Genomic DNA, 14,346 nt, shown 5'->3' with positions numbered 1-14,346 from the left:
TGGACCTCCCCTGTGCTCTGGGAGGGATGGGAAAGGGGATCAAAGGAGCCAGCGGGTGTCAAATGCCCCCAGATCTCAAGGGCCAGGCTCGGGGCTGAAGGGATGGGGAGCAGCCCTGCATCCAAGGCCATGGGGACAGTGGGGGATGAAAAGCAGGATGGGAGCCAGCAATGGGAGCTCACAGCCCACAACCCCCCGTGTCCTGGGCTCATCCCACAGCGTGGGCAGCAGGGCAGGGGGGTTCTGCCCCTCTGCTCCACTCAGCTGAGACCCCTCCTGCAGTGCTGCCTCCAGCTCTGGGGCTGCCTCAGGGTGTGGTTTTCTGTTGAGGAGGAAAAGGCAGGACTGAGTCAGGTCAGACTCTATTGGCAAAATGTGTCTCTCTTTTTAGGAAGACCTCTCTGCATCCCCCTCCCCTGAGCTCTGGGTTTTGCTGGCTGATGGGGGCTTTGAGAGCAGGGACCCTGTGACAGGCTCCCGAGGAATCCTCCTTGCTGTGAGAGGCAACTCGGAACACGGGGTGATCCGAGATTAAATGTGCCTGTGACACATCAAAGCATCTCCAGCCCTGCTGTTCACAGTTTGCCCAACTGCAGAGCAGAGCTGAGGGGATTTGCTGTAGTTTTGTTACAGTTTCACTTGGAACATTTAGAAGTAAATTTGGATGGCTGAAATCCCTGACATTTCTAATGTTCTCCAAGTGAAATCTCGTGGGTCCTGGGAGGCAAAGGGATGGTCTCAGTGCAGAGAGAAGAACTACGCTGGCCATCACTCCTGTTCTCAGCCGCCCCTCGCTGGCAGCTTGGAGCTGAGGGAGGATCACACTAAGGAGCTCCCTTAAAAAGAGACAGGGCCTTTCTGGGAGCAGGGGAATCCGGGCTCAAAGGGCAGATTGACAGACTCCTTGTCTTTTCTCAGGGTGCCTGATTAGGATCTCCTCTTTCTTCTCCCAGACTGCTGCACAGAGGGATCATTGCAGCTGCCCAGAGCATTTCTATGGCTCTACCACCGAGGTGTCCTCTCCATGGGGATCCCAGACAGCACAGAGATACTGTGGCAGAGCTGTGCCCTTCTGGAGGACACCCTGCAGGACACCCAGGGAAGCAGCTGAATGTCCTGAAGTTGCCTGGAGGGCACTTGGGCATTTTGCTCCCCCAGACATCCCCACAGCAGCACCCAAAGGGTTTGTGTCTGGACAGGAACCTGCCACCCCAAAGCCCCTGCACTGCCTGAGAAAAGCCAATGGTGAGAAGAAGAACAGCCCAGACAACAGGGGATGGCAGGGAAATGCCACAATGCGGCTGCCAAGGGAGGAGGGACACACAGAGAGAGATGGAAATGGGGGCCTTGTCCTTGCCTGGGCTCTGGCTGCTGCAGGGCAATGCACAGCCCAGGGGCCATGGCCTGAGGGCACAGGCTCTGCTTAGGCTGGGAAAGGAGCCCAGGGAGGAGCTGCTCAGGGAAGGGGTCTGTGCCACAGGGACAGCAGGGAGGGCCCACATCCCCCTGCCCAGCACTTGTGGCAGCAGCTCCCTGTCCCTGCCTGCCTGTCCCTGGGTGAGGAGCTGTTCCTGCCAGCAGCCCCTGCCTGTGCCCAGCTCAGCTCCCTGCCAGTGCTGCCAGAGCCATCCCCAGCCCAGTGCCCAGGGGCAGCTCTGCCTGGGCAGGGGCTGCAGAGCAGATCCCAGACCCCTGCGGTGGCTGGGAAGGGGGGGTGTTCTGGGGGGATGTGCTTCCTGAGAAGGGCCCCTGGAAATGGAGGAGGTGGAGCTGTGAGGAGCCCTGAGCCTGCAGTTGAAGGGCCCTGCCCTGCCCTGCCCAGCCCTGCCCGGCCCTGCCCTGCCCTGCCCAGCCCTGAGGGGTCACTCCTTCCACCCACCCCTTCTCCCCCAGCCCCGTGGCAGCTCCTTGGCCGGGCTGAGAGCTGACCCTGGCAGGCAGCAGAGTCCCTGCCCCAGCACACAGAGCCCTGGGGGCAGGACCCTGCTCTGCACCACAGCCCTGGGCACCCCTGGCTGCACCCCCACCTTCCCACCCCACAGCCAGCCCTGCCACAGGGAACCTTCTTGCCCTGGGCCTCTGAGGGTGCAGCAGCAAGTCCTGCTCTGCAGCAGCTTCTCCTGTTGCACCCCAGGAAATCCAGCAGAGCCATCCTTGCAGCTCCTGGCACTGGGGGCATTTGGCAGCTGGGAGAGGCACTTGCAGGAACTCACTTGCACTGCTCTGCAGCCAGAGCCTGATCATGGCAAAGGGCTGGGAAGGTTCCTCCCCTGAGCAGCTCTGCCCTGTCCTCCCACCCCAGGATCCCTTGAACCTCCTGCTCCCTTCTCCTCTCTGTCCTTGCTGCCTGCAGCTCCTGCCCTGCTCTGCCATATGGCCACTTCCCCTGCACTGCAGCAACTGGGAGAGTCCGGCTGAAAGATCCTAGAAGCTGTGGGATGTGGCAGCTTTAGGAGATGCCTTCAGGAAGGGAAGTTGAACTTTCCTGCAGCCAGAGAAATATTCATTCAAATCCCGTGAAGGTTTCTCCCACAGTGAGAGCTCAGTCACCTCCCAGCCCAGGCTGCCTCTCATCTCTCTGCCTTCTCTCCTGTGCCCTGGGTGCTGCAGGCAGTGCCCTCAGCCCTGCTGGGCTGTGCAGAGGAGCTGCTCCTGGGCAGAGCTTGCCAGGAGCTCCCTGTGTGCCAGGAGCCTGGCCCAGCTCAGCAGCACAGCAACAGCCCCAGGCAGCACTTCTGCCCTTCAGGGATCCCTCCAAGTGTCCCTGGGGCTCCAGGGGACCCTGCTGGGACACAGCTGAAGGAAATAATGATGTTCCTTCTCTCAGCTGGGCACAGACACTTCTTTCAGCAGGGTCATTTCTCCAAACAGACATTGAGTTAAGTTCAAGAGTCCCCTTTTCATGTCCCATCATTAGACAGGAAACCCAGACAGTGCCCAGGAGGGATCTCCTTCAGCTGCACTGAGGGAAGGGACTCAGCTGAGTCAACAGAGGTGTCTCCTTGTGGCTCTGCAGACCTGGGGCCAGAAGGACACTCAGCTCCCTCCACAGCCCCCATGGGGTGGGATTCCTCCTGCCCCAGTTCAGTGGGCCCAAAACAGGCACCTGCAGGTGACTCCTGTTGGGGCAGATGACACTGCAGAGATAAGAAATTATCTTAGCCAGAAACCATGGAATTGAAAGACAGACAAGGAAAGCTTCTTTACATATACCACCTGATATTTTTATACTATCTTTTAATTAAGCAGACTTGCTGTCTCCACGAAAATCCTTTTACCACCTTGTTTACCCCATCTCCTGTTGTAAATGTGATAAAGAAATATCTGTTTATCTGTTTGAAGAAAAATATCTCCCTGCGCTTCCTGGACCCTCAACCTCAAATGTGAATACAATGTATGTCCCCCCTTCCCTGAACCCTATATATAGCTAGAGTTGTGTCAAACAAAGGATTCAGCTTTGTACCCACAAAGTGGATCGTGCAATTATTTAAACCGTCTTAGACTCCTTGTCCCATCTCCTGTGGGAATGAATGAAGACCAAAGCCAGGAGTGACCTGCTGGGACACAAAGCCCTGGTCACTTCTGAGGGGCCAGAGGTGACCGAGATTCCTGCTGGGAACTGCAGGCTCCAATGGAGCAGTTCCTAGGCACAGGGCAGCAGCTGTGGGATCTTCTTGGAGGCTGCTGGGACATTGCTTTGGCCAACTTCAGTGGCAGAAGGTGCCCACATGTAGGACAGGGGAACCTGTCACTGTTCCTCCTGTCCAGGGCAGCCCACAGAGGTGCTCAGCTGACCAAATGCAGGGAGAGAGGTCTCTCTCCTGTTCTTTATCAGGGTATTTTCTACACATCCTTAGAGTACAATGGCAGTTGTCTCCTGGACATCCCTTCATTGCTGAACAAAATTCAGGGCAGCTGAACCTGAATTTAGTACCCAAAGAGGGGCCTGTAGTGCCAGGGGAGGTGCCAGGGCTCTGCAGCACAAGTGCAGCAGCTGCCCTGGACAGCACAGGGCCTGTGCAGGGACCCCGTCCCCATTCCCAGCAGTTGTGGGACAGGCACCACCCAGGGCTCCTCAGACACATTGGGGGCCTTTGGGGCAGGGAGTGAATCCCAGCCCTGCAGGGACATAACGTCTGGCCCTTCTCTATCCAGCTGGTGCTGGGCAGTTCCTGAATACAAAGCACATCCCAGCAGGGTCTCCACTCCTGTGCATTCCCTTTTTGTGTGGTTTAACCCCAGTGAGCAGCCAAGTGCCACAGAACTGCTCACTCAGTCCCCCGACCTCCCCCTGCACTGACAGGGGGAGGAGAATCAAGAAAAGGCAAAACCTGTGGGTTAAGAAAAATGTAATAACTGAAACAAAGTAAAGTATGAAAATAACAGTAAGTGTAGTAACTGTGATAATAACTGTATTGAAAAGGGAGACAGAAGAAAGAGAGAGAGAAATAAAACCCCAGAGGAACAAGTGATGCTCAACATGATTGCTCACACACACTGCCCAGTGCCCCACACCCCAAGCAGTGATCTGCCCCTCCTGCACAACCCCTCCTCATGTATCCACTGGGAATGATGTTCTGTGGTGTGGAATATCCCTTTGGAATGTCCAGGTCGGCTGTCCTGGCCCTGCTCCCTCCCAGCTTCTTGTGCACCCGGCAGAGCACGGGAAGCTGGAAAGTCCTTGATGAGGGTAAGCACAACCAAACCATCAGTGTGTGATCAACATTGTTCTTTCATGGAATCCAAACCACAGCCCTGCACCAGGTATTAGGAAGAAAATTAACTCTCTAGTTAGGAAGAAAATTAACTCTATCTCAGAATTAATCTGTAGTTAATCTATAGGAAGATTAACTCTATCTCCTAGGAAGAACAGCCAAGACGAGGCTGGTGTCCACCTCTTATTCCACACCATTTACACCATATCAGATCCCACATTTTCCAATACATTCCACCATCACCTTTCCTATCATTTGATAGAAACCCACAGATCTCATTGCTTAGTCTATGAAAGTCTGTTGAGTTCATTTAGTCCAGGATTTTAGGCTCCATCTGCCAAAATACTTTTTCAGGGCAGGAAAAATGCTGTCTACTGTGGGCTTGTTGCCTCTTGCAGCCAGTTCTTGTTCCATCACCACTGTGCTTGTCTGGTCTCCTCCAAGCTCATTGTTCATTTCTCTCAGTGATTTTCACTGTAATACCCCCGACACGGCAAAGAGTGGCCACAGCAGTGAGAATGCAGTGTTAGAGAGTTACCACCGTAATACACCTGAATTCCTTGGCTGTTCTCACCCAAAATCCAGTCCCTTTGAGGCACACACTGGATTTCCCATCTTTCCCTCCTTCCCCACCAAGCGCATCCGTGTCCTTGAGACACGTGAATCCCACGGGTGCACTTCCCTTTGCCTGAAGCAGGAATAACCCAGACTGTCTTCTCAGCATGTTTTTAATGTGCACTACAGGAACTTTATCCCTTTCCATGGCACGTAAAAACTTGGACTGGACAGGGCCAGCCTGATTGGCACATCCCCCAGTGCTGAGTGACCAGGTGGCCTTTGCTAAATGTGCATCCCAGTGTTGGCAGGTCCCAGCACCCACTGCATCATTCCATCTTTGCTGGTGCATGGCAGGTGTGGTGGTTTTAGCACCATCAGGAAATTAAAATTCACATAAGTCACTCCCTTTCCCACGGCCCTTCTGGTGAGGGAGGGACAAAAAATGAGAGACTCTGGGTGGAGATAACAATTCACTAAAAGCACAGAGCAATGGAATAAGACACGCACAGTCACAACAGCAATATCAGCAGCAAAAGTATCCAGAAGGAGAAGGTGTTTCACTCCCAAAAGGGGGTCACCACGGGGCACACAGAGAAGATGCTGGGTGCTCCCCAAGTGACGTGTCCGTGCGGTGCCCCCGGACAAAGGCAATGCGGTGGGGGAGCTCCCAAGGGTAACGTGTCCAACCCCTCAGCCCAACAACAAGGAGAACCAAGGACAAGCCAAGCCCCGGGAGCTGGGTCGTCCCGGCCGTGTGGCGCAGCCGCTCCCTGGGCTCAGTCCCGCGCTGGCTCCTCTCTTCTCCTCCCAACCCGAGGGCTGAGGGGGCTGAGGCTGCCCCCCAACCGCCCCGTCCTGCTCAGAGCTTTGGTTCAGCACCACGGCCCGTCGTGGTTTCCCCTTTCAGCACCAAAGGTCCATCGTCCCGATCTGGGGAAAACGTGAGGGGGAGCAGCGGGGCAGAGGACGGGGAGCACAGGAGTGATGCTGACAGTCCCTGCCCTGCAGAGAGCGGGGCAGGATGGAGCAGTTGTGGTGCAGAGCCCCGGCTTTTCCTGCTGGAAGCACAGCCCTAGGGATGGCACGGATGGTACAGGATAAATAACTTGGTGACACCCACAAAGCGCTAAACTGCCCCCTCTGCTCCCTAACCAGGACACTGTGGTGACTGACCATGGCAATGGGAATGTCTGATGGTTGCCATGGTAACTGACCATAGCAATGGGAATGTCTGATGGTTGCCATGGTAACCGACCATAGCAATGGGAATGTCTGATGGTTGCCATGGTAACTGACCATAGCAATGGGAATGTTTGATGGTTGCCATGGTAACAGACTGTAGCAATGGAATGTGTGATGGTTGTCATGGTAACCGACCATAGAAATGGGACTGTCTGATGGTTGCCGTGGTAACTGACCATAGCAATGAGAATGTATGCTGGTTGCCATGGTAACTGACTGTAGCAATGGGACTGTATGATGGTTGCCGTGGTAACTGACAATAGCAATGGGAATGTCTGATGGTTGCCATGGTAACTGACCGTAGTGACAGGAATATCTGGTGGTTGCCATGGTAACTGACCATAGCAATGGGAATGTATGCTGGTTGCCATGGTAACTGACCATAGCAATGGGAATGTATGCTGGTTGCCATGGTAACTGACCATAGCAATGAGAATGTCTGATGGTTGCCATGGTAATTGACCATAGCAGTGTGAAGTATGATAGTTGCTATGGTAACCAACCGAAGTGACGGCAATGTCTTATGGTTTCCGTAGCAATGGAAATGGTGGGAAACCATCACGTATGGTGACCGTAGCAATGGCAATGTGTGATGGTTGCCATGGTAACTGACCGTAGGAGTGGGAACTATGATAGTTGCCATGGTAAATGACCATAGTGATGGAAATGTGTGATGATTGTCATGGTAACTTACTGTAGCAACGGAATGTATGATGGTTGCCATGGTAACCGACCATAGCAGTGGGAGTGTATGATGGTTGCCATAGTAACTGACATAGCAATGGGAATGTATGATGGTTGCCATGGTAACTGACATAGCAATGGGAATGTATGATGGTTGCCATGGTAACTGACTGTAGCAAAAGGAATGTGTGATGGTTGCCATTGTAACCGACCATAGCAATGAAAATCTCTGCTGTTTGCCATGGCAACTGACTGTAGCAGTGGCACTGTATGAGGGTTGCCATGGTAACCAACCATAGCACAGGGAATGTATGATGGTTGCCATGGTAACTGTTTGTAGCAATGGAAATGTGTGATGGTTGCCATGGTAACCAAACACAGCAATGGGAATGTACGATGGTTGCCATGGTAACTGACCGTGGCAAGGGGGCTCAGTGGCGTTGCCCACGGCTTCCACTTCTGCAAATTGGCTTCATTCACCTTCTCCTTCAGCAGCCTCAGCCACTCGTCGTGGGGGCCCCACACAGCAGCTTCCCAGCTCCGTGAGGTTCTGCAGCAGCCCAGGGTTCCTTTGGCCCCACAAGGTCCTGCAGTGTCCCGATGGCCCCTCGATTCTGTGAGGCCCCACAGTGTCCCAGGGTCTCCCTGCTTCCATGAGTTTCCCCAGTGTCCCAGGTTTCCTTTGATTCCACGAGACCCAGATGTGAAGCAGTGGCCCCTTCATTCCACGAGGTTTTGCAGTGTCCCGATGGCTCCTTTCTGCCCTCAGGTTCTGCACAGTCTCAGGTTCCTCTGTTTTCAGGAGTTTCTGCAGTGTCCCGATGTCCTAGTTAGGACAGCTGAGACCAGTTCATCACTGGATGGGTGTAACCCAAAACTGTGTATTCTATAGCCTTCCATGCCATTTCCCAGAAACTGTTATCAATAGAGCATTTACACCATCTGCACACAGAGCCTGACTCCTCAGGCTATAAACTAGGCATTAAGAGGCCTGCAAGATAGGAATATGTTCCTGTCCTCACACCCTTTTATGGAATACCCCGCTCTGAGGGAAGGACTGAGCATTCCTGCCTGAACTGGAGAATATATAAACTTGGAGTTTTGGAACCTTTTTTACCACTCGTGGGATCCAGAGGAAGACTGCAGCTCACTGCTCTCAACCAGACTGAGACCACCACCCTCAGCTGGACTGCAATCACCACTCTTGACCAGACTGCAACAGCACTCTCACCAACAGGTTTTCCCTTCACCTTTGCCTTTGGACTCAGGGGGCCCAAAGAACACCACTCTGTTCATGCCCCAAGGTGCTGGGTTATATATTTGGGGTTTGTGGGTTAAAACCAATTGTTTGTCTGTATAATTGTACTTATTGTATTCTTGTATTAAATTGTTATTCTGATTTATAATCTCTCTTTTGAGCTGAGTTCATTTCCTATTTATTCTTGCTTTGGTTTTCTCCTTCTTTCATATGCTCTAGTTTTATGGAAGAAATTTGCTTGAACCATGCATCACCACAAAATTCCAACATTTTACCTCAGGGAATATCTGGAGGAACATAAGAGTTGTCACCCTTTTTGCCACATCCCCTATCTGGATTTTTGCCCGTCTTGGGCACTGAACTTTTGTCCCCCTTAGGCATTTTCCTTTTGCTTCCCCCCCTTCCCACATTTACTCACTGATGAGATTCCTCAGTCTTTCCCTGTGGACTCCTTTCCAGATTAGGACATTTCCTTACCCTTTCTTCCCCTCTCGCCTGTCTCTGGCCAGTCTCAGGAACCCGATGAACTGTTTGATTCCGGCCACAAATGAAGGGAGTTGATCACCAAACTTCAAAGCAGGGGCTTCCCTATCCCTTGCAGCTGCTGGGTTCTCTTGTTCCTCAGCAAACTATACAGATACTTCAAAATGGGGTCAAAGGCTGCTTCAAAATGGGGTCAAAGGCTGCATAAACAGTAACTTTCTACTCTACTGCTAAACCAATTAGGACTGTAGCACAAGTTTTGCAAGAACAGTCTTATTATTACTTATACCAGGCAGGGAGTTTCCAGCACAGGATGAATTTTCTTTGTTAGTCTCTTCTTTATCTTGTGGTTACTTCACATGTCCTTGGAGGGCTCTAAATTCTGGATTCCACGTGTCCAGATTTTAGTTCCCCCAGGATTTCTTCATTGAAGCTTTTAAGTTTGAAACTTAAAGTTTCAGTGGTCTAATGATCAACTCTGACAGTAACTGTCTGTGAAAACAAGTTTGGCACCAAGCTGACTGAAGTGGGAAATTTCTTGAACGAGGTGTTTGTTCCCTCTTGAGCCTCCTTTTGCTACGAGGGGATTTCTCTGATGGTTCCCTGTTGGCTTCCATTACCCCAGGAGTCCCTGGCTCACCTCTGTGAGACATCAGCTGTGCTCCAGTGTGGCTGTTCCATCTCAGAGTCACCTCAGAGGGGCCCTCACGGGTACCTTGTCCCTCTAAGTTTTTAATGTTATCCCACAGATTTCCCGGAACAAGCCTGATCTTGTGCCCCTCCCCCATCATGTCCAGTGTAGAGCCCTGGGACACTGTGGAACCTCATGGAACCAAGGGGCCACTGTGACACCACAGGGCCTCATGGAACCCAAGGGACCCTGGGACACTGTGGGGGCTCATGGAACCCAAGGGACCCTGGGACACTGTGGGGGCTCATGGAACCAAAGGGACCCTGGGACACTGTCAGGAGCCTCGTGGTGCCCAGGGCTGAGGAATCCCGTGGGTGCAGGTGGCTCAGGGAGCAGCTGCAGTTGGAGCTGTGGGATGAGCTCTGGGTGAGGGGCCTCAGCCCAAAGGCCATGAGCTGCTGACCCTGGAGCAGCCAAGGGAGAGGACACTTGGAGACAGGGCAGGAGCCCAGGACTCAGCAGGAAGAGCAGTTTGTGTGCTTGGAGTGTGAGGGGATAAAACCCCATGGAGGTTTTTTTGGGGGTCCCTCCTTGAGGCACCAGCTCGGGCTGTTTCTGTGTTTCTTCACAAGAAATAAATTGTTTTATTGTTTCTAAGACATGAGACTCTGCCATGGGAAACCTGGGGTGGAAGCAGTGAGGAAACCTGGTCCGACTGTGAGAGTGGGGGGTGTGGGGAGTCACAGGGGACCCGTCGGGTCACTGGAGCTGCTGCTGCTGGGAAGGGGCCTGAGTGTCAGCAGTGCCAGTCTGGGCTGGTGGGAGAGTCACTGCCAGGGAGTCCTGGGAATGGTGAGCCTGGGAAGTTCCCTTAAGAGTGTGAGGGGGATCTTGTGTGCAGAGACCCCCAGGAGCCCCCTGAGCCGCTCTGCTCATGGCAAGGATGCAGAGAAGGCAGAGTTACTGAACACCTTTGCCCTGACAAGACCAGCCCTCAGGGATCTCTGGCCCAGGAGACCAGGCTATAGGAATGTTGGAAGGAAGATCTTGCCTTGCTTAAGGAAGATTGGGTCAGAGAACACCTCCAAAAACTCTACCCCCACAAGTGCATAGGACACTTGATGACTTCCTGTCACCAAGGGGACCCTGTGACACTGTGGGACCTCGTGGTTATCAGACTCCCAAATATTGTGTGCAACTACAGTTTCACAGAACTTCCAAAAGTACTGTGAAAAACAGTGGAGCCTGAGCGTGTTGATCCAAACTATTCCCATCTCACCTGAAGATGTCCCTGCTAACAGAGGTCCTGTGTGTTCCCTCTGCTCTCTGGGCACTTGCATCCTTTGAGAGCTGCCCATCACTCTGGTAGCCAAGAGCACAGGGCGGGGGATCCCCTGGAGGGGGAGCAGAGACATCTTTCCTAGATCACCTTGCTCAGAGCCCCATCCAACCTGGCCTTGAATGTTTGCAGGGATGGGGCATCCACCACCTCCCTGCAAATGTGTTCCAGTGTTTCAGTCTCATCATCAAATGTTTCTTCCCTCTCTCTAGTTTGAACCTCCCCTCTTTTAGTTTAACTCCCTCACTGCCTGTCCTACTCTGACAGGCCCTACTGAACCCTTTGCCCACATGTCACTAAAAAGCTGCCTTGAAGTACTGGAAGGCCCCAAGGAGGTCTCCCCACAGGCTTTTCTTCTGCAGGCTGAAGAGCCCCCACTCTCTCAGCCTGTCTCCATTAGAGGTGCTGCAGCCCTGGGATCCCCTTGGTGGCCTCCTCTGGAAGTGCCCCAAGAGGTGCGTGTCTTTGCTGTGCTGAGGAGCCCATGGAGCTGCAGGAGATGCCAGGGCTGGCAGGGGAATCCCCCCAAGCCATTGCCATTGCGGGCGGGTGCGTTGCAGACAGCCAGAGGAGCCCAGAGCTGGAGGCAGCACTGCAGGAGGGGTCTCAGCTGAGCGGAGCAGAGGGGCAGAACCCCCCTGCCCTGCTGCCCACGCTGTGGGATGAGCCCAGGACATGGGGGGTTGTGGGCTGTGAGCTCCCATTGCTGGCTCCCATCCTGCTTTTCATCCCCCACTATCCCATGGCCTTGGATGCAGGGCTGCTCTCCATCCCTTCAGCCCCGAGCCTGGCCCTTGAGATCTGGGGGCATTTGACACCCGCTGGCTCCTTTGATCCCCTTTCCCATCCCTCCCAGAGCACAGGTGTAACAGGGAAGGGACTAAACCAAAGGGAAAAACACAGGTTCGCGAGATTCTGGAACGTGAATAAACCAAACATCGTTGTTAGTTGGCAAAAATAATAGCTATTTTTTAGGAAAAGGTGGCAAACAAGGAAAAGGGAGAAAACAAAACAGGCGCCTGAGGGAAAAGGATTGGGGCGGAGGAAGAAGTGCATAGAAGACCCTAGGAAGAAGGCTTTCCCCCCCATACTCACCCAGGTGTCACCTGTAAACAAGTCTTACCCACTCTAACCTATAATGAAATCCCCCTGCAGCAGCTGCGGGTTCATGGGGGGTGGCAGGCTCCCACTTCAAGCAGGCGTCCCCGCTGAAAACAACTTGGTCCATCGTGAAGAGCCGGCCCCCCCCAGAAGCGTCTCTGCTTTTATAAAGTTTTTTGAGAGCACCTGCCCCGGAGAGGTGTGGCCAGCACCGCCCCGTCAGGGCTCTGAACCCCACCCCTTCTGTTGTGTAAGTGCACCCCTCCTGCGCGTGCGTGAGCACCTTGGAAAGTCCCCCACGCAGGCGCAGTGATTTGGGAGGGGTCTTCCCAACTGAGTCTGGGGGATGGCCTTCAGCACCATCATCATCACTTTGTCCTCCAACTGCCCCTGACGAGCAATTGACCAATCACAACGGACCAATTAAAACAGTTTACACAGAAGCTCTCCCTCCAAGGCCAAGTTCACTGCTTTATCAGAAGACTTCGCAGGAGAAAATATAAACTAACTGCAGGTGGCTAGGGCCAAACACAGGCCAAAAAATAACATCCCAACTTCGTCCGAGTACAACAGGGAAGGACTGAGGGGCCTTGACTGATTGTCCCTGACCCTCCCCTGCCCCGACACCAAGCTGTGCTCCTTGGGGACGGTGCTTGGACAGCCCCAGTCAGACCCTGTTTCCCGCTGTGCCCCCAAACCACCGGGTGCCCCAGGGGACGTGGGAACACACATGGACACGGGAAGGCACCCGTGCATGTGGGAACACACACCCCCAGACAGACACAGAGCATTTGTTTTGCTGCAGGGGTTTATTGATTCTTGCAGGGAAATTGCCAGGGCACCCAGGGGATCAGGGGGGTCCTCCAGGGATGATCATCTCCTCATGCCGCTGGAGAGGGACAGGACACGGGTGTCACCACCACTTCCAGTCCTGAAAGACAGAGCCCCAAACGTCACCCCCGGTGTCCACAGGGACATGGCAGGGGCCTTGTCCCCACCCGTCTGTCTGCAGGGAGCTGGGGCAGGAGAAGGGAATTGGATGCTGAGATCCATGTGGCCCCAGAGCCCCTGAGCCCGGGATGCTCTGACACCTCCCCGAGCCCCTCCCTGCCCTCCCGGTGAGCCTGGGGGTCTGCAGAGCCCCCAGTGCAAGGCAAGGCTTGGGGGCAGCTCTGTCCAGCTGCCCCGGGACACGGAGCAGGGACAGCCCCCTGCGTGTCCCTCTGCTGTCCCCAAGCTCTGCCCACTGCAGAGGGCTCAGGGACCCCTCAGGGCCCTGCCAGGCTCCTTTGGGGGGCTGAGGAGCCTCCCATATTTCTCACCTGGACATGCAGAGAGGCAGCCGAGCGTCACTGGCGCATCAGCTCCACCTGGTCAGCCACGGGGGGCTGGGGACAAAGGCAGGGTTAGAGACACACTGGGCTGGTTCTGGGACACACTGGGCTGTACTGGGACACACTGGGCATTACTAGGACACACTGGGATAGTGGGGCACACTAGGGTGGACTGGGACACACTGGGATGCCTTGGAGGGTCGTGGCCATGAGAGGGGAGGGTCTGGGCCCAGCAGAACTCGAGGTACCCACCTCAGACCTCTTCACTCGATGGACATCCATGCCTCCCTGGAGAGAGAGCGGGAGGTGTCACTGGGGTGTCCCCAGGCCCAGGAGGGATGGGGGGACTACATTTCCCCCCATTTCCCACACTGGGGACATCCCAACTCCAGGACTTACCCCAACACATCCACCTCCGCCTTGTCCCGAGATTGGCTGGGGAAGGAGAGCAAAGGTTTGAGCAGGATTGGCCCCTGTGGGGCTGGGGGAGGGACACAGGTGTCCCCAGACCCCCCAGCCCATGGTTGGCCCCTGGTCTGAGGGGAAAAATCCCTTCTGCTCCCCCCAGCCCCACTGCACCCAGTTTCCCATTGGGATCCCTGTTCCTGCAGGGCCCAGGGTGGGGATGGAGACATGGAGAGCCAGGGGAATTCAGGGCCTGCAGGAGGGTGGGGGGAGAAGGAGGGGACCCAAAGAGGGTGAAGTGGGGGGAATTGGGGATCCCACAGGATGGGCATTGGGGTGTGGAAGGGATGGGACTGTGGGGGATGCGGGTGAGGAGGAAGGGATTCCAGCTGAGGGACCCAGGGAATGAAGCAGGGCAGGGGTGGGGGCAGGAGAAATGGGGAAGGGGAGAGAACTGGAAGGGATTGGGAGGGGCTTTGGGACTGAGGGGTCAAGGAAGGGGATTTCTGGACACGAGTGTCATGGGCAATGGGAAAGGGGAAGGATTAGAGGAGAAAGAAGGGAAGAAATGGTGTGGGAATGATGCCCTGTGTGTG

This window comes from Pseudopipra pipra, chromosome W (assembly GCF_036250125.1).
Source record: "Pseudopipra pipra isolate bDixPip1 chromosome W, bDixPip1.hap1, whole genome shotgun sequence".
In the NCBI taxonomy this organism is placed as follows: domain Eukaryota; kingdom Metazoa; phylum Chordata; class Aves; order Passeriformes; family Pipridae; genus Pseudopipra; species Pseudopipra pipra.
This window is presented reverse-complemented; position numbering follows the sequence as displayed.